The sequence below is a fragment of the Taurulus bubalis genome (assembly GCF_910589615.1).
Source record: "Taurulus bubalis genome assembly, chromosome: 10".
NCBI classification, from domain to species: Eukaryota; Metazoa; Chordata; class Actinopteri; order Perciformes; family Cottidae; genus Taurulus; species Taurulus bubalis.
The window spans coordinates 27,242,268-27,244,767 of NC_136598.1; the positions used below are offsets into that span (position 1 = coordinate 27,242,268).

At 41.8% G+C, this 2,500-nt stretch overlaps 1 protein-coding gene across 2 annotated transcripts in view; it reads left to right on the forward strand.

Annotated features, from left to right (window-relative positions):
• Nucleotides 1-2,500, forward strand: part of nf1a (neurofibromin 1a) — a gene marked incomplete at its 5' end in the record, with an annotated part of 72,314 nt that overhangs the window by 1,782 nt on the left and 68,032 nt on the right. The gene's annotated exons all lie outside the window — the stretch shown is intronic.

The window sequence follows — 2,500 nt, forward strand, 5'->3', positions numbered from 1 at the left end:
CTAGGAATGCTATTATTTGTGTGTGTGTGTGTGTGTGTGTGTTTGTGTGTGTGTGTGTATATATATATATATATATATATATATATATATATACACACATACACACACACAATTCCCTCACTCTAACTAGTAATGTAGCAGGTAAACGTCCTTCATTCACTTCCTCAACACCTGAAGGTCGGCTGACCTTTTAAAGGTGGATCTGTTCTAAATTTTCATATTTTTAATAAATTTTTTAAAAGCTGTTAAACTGGTTGGTTAATTATTAACATTCAGCCCTAAAATGAAGAGCTGTGATGGTCACGCTGTGTATTTAATAAGTACAACTGGTAGATATCGGTAATCTTTCACTTTGATCTGTGTGTGTGTGTCGGGTGATTAAGTGTTTGCCATTTAAAAGTAATTTGGCTGTAAGTCTCCAGAAGTCTTTGCCTCTGGTGTTGGTGGATTATGGATTGTCTGGTTTTAGCGGCTCAGCTTGGATTACTTGGTTGGTTTAATGCGTTACATCCGCGTCTTGTTATTGTTCCCTAAGCCTTCCGCCCCGGCTGCTCAGTGAACACGCCGGGTTTGTTTTAGTGCCACTGAGATCGTTTCCTCTTAACTCGCTGGACATAATCCAGTGAGTTTAAATAATCACAGGTTGTAGCCTGCTGTCCACGAGGCTCTGGGGCTGAAACAGGGCGAGGAGTTTGGTCCCTTCAGGTGTTATGGGAGTAAAGTGCCTTCTAGTCACTGGGAGTGATGGGAACTCTTACTGGTTCTTTTTCTTTATTTTATGAGGGAAAAAAAGACATTTCATTTATAAAAAAGTCCACATTTCTTTATTGTTCTTGTATGTAAACAAAGTGTCTTTCTTGAGTTCTAAACCTTTAAACTTAATTCTCATTGATTACCTCATTGTGTGATCAGACTCCGTCTGACATCACCGTTACCTGACGTATGACATCACTGACGTTACCTGACGTATGACATCACTGACGTTACCTGACGTATGACATCACTGACGTTACCTGACGTATGACATCACTGACGTTACCTGACGTATGACATCACTGACGTTACCTGACGTATGACATCAGTGACGTTACCTGACGTATGACATCAGTGACGTTACCTGACGTATGACATCAGTGACGTTACCTGACGTATGACATCACTGACGTTACCTCATATATGACATCACTGACGTTACCTCATATATGACATCACTGACGTTACCTCATATATGACATCACTGACGTTACCTCATGACATCACTGACGTTATCTAACGTATGGCGTCACTGACGTTACCTCATATATGACGTTATATGACGTCACTGACGTTACCTCACGTATGACATCACTGACGTATGACATCACTGACGTATGACATCACTGACGTTACCTCATTTATGACATCACTGACGTTTCCTCATATATGACATCACTGACGTTTCCTCATATATGACATCACTGACGTTACTTGACGTATGACATCACTGACGTATGACGTCACTGACATTACATGACGTCACTGACGTTACCTCACGTATGACATCACTGACGTATGACATCACTGACGTATGACATCACTGACGTATGACATCACTGACGTTACCTCATATATGACATCACTGACGTTGCCTCATATGACATCACTGATGTATGACATCACTGACGTTGCCTCATATATGACATCACTGACGTTACTTGACGTATGACATCACTGACGTAGGACGTCACTGACATTACATGACGTCACTGACGTTACCTCACGTATGACATCACTGACGTATGACATCACTGACGTATGACATCACTGACGTATGACATCACTGACGTTACCTCATATATGACATCACTGACGTTGCCTCATATGACATCACTGATGTATGACATCACTGACGTTGCCTCATATATGACATCACTGACGTCACTGACGTTACATGACGTCACTGACGTTACCTCACGTATGACGTCACTGACGTTACCTCACGTATGACGTCACTGACGTATGACGTCACTGACGTTACCTCATATATGACATCACTGACGTTACCTCATGTATGACATCACTGACGTTACCTCATATATGACATCACTGACGTTGCCTCATATGACATCACTGACGTTACTTGACGTATGACATCACTGACGTATGACATCACTGACGTTGCCTCATATATGACGTCACTGACGTTACATGACGTCACTGACGTTACCTCACGTATGACGTCACTGATGTATGACATCACTGACGTTACCTCATATATGACATCACTGACGTTACCTCATATATGACATCACTGACGTTACCTCATATATGACATCACTGACGTTGCTTGATGTATGACATCACTGACGTTACCTCATATATGACATCACTGACGTTACCTCATATATGACATCACTGACGTTGCTTGATGTATGACATCACTGACGACTGACGTCATGTAACGTCAGTGACGTCAGTGACGTTACATGATGTCACTGACGTTACCTCACGTATGACATCA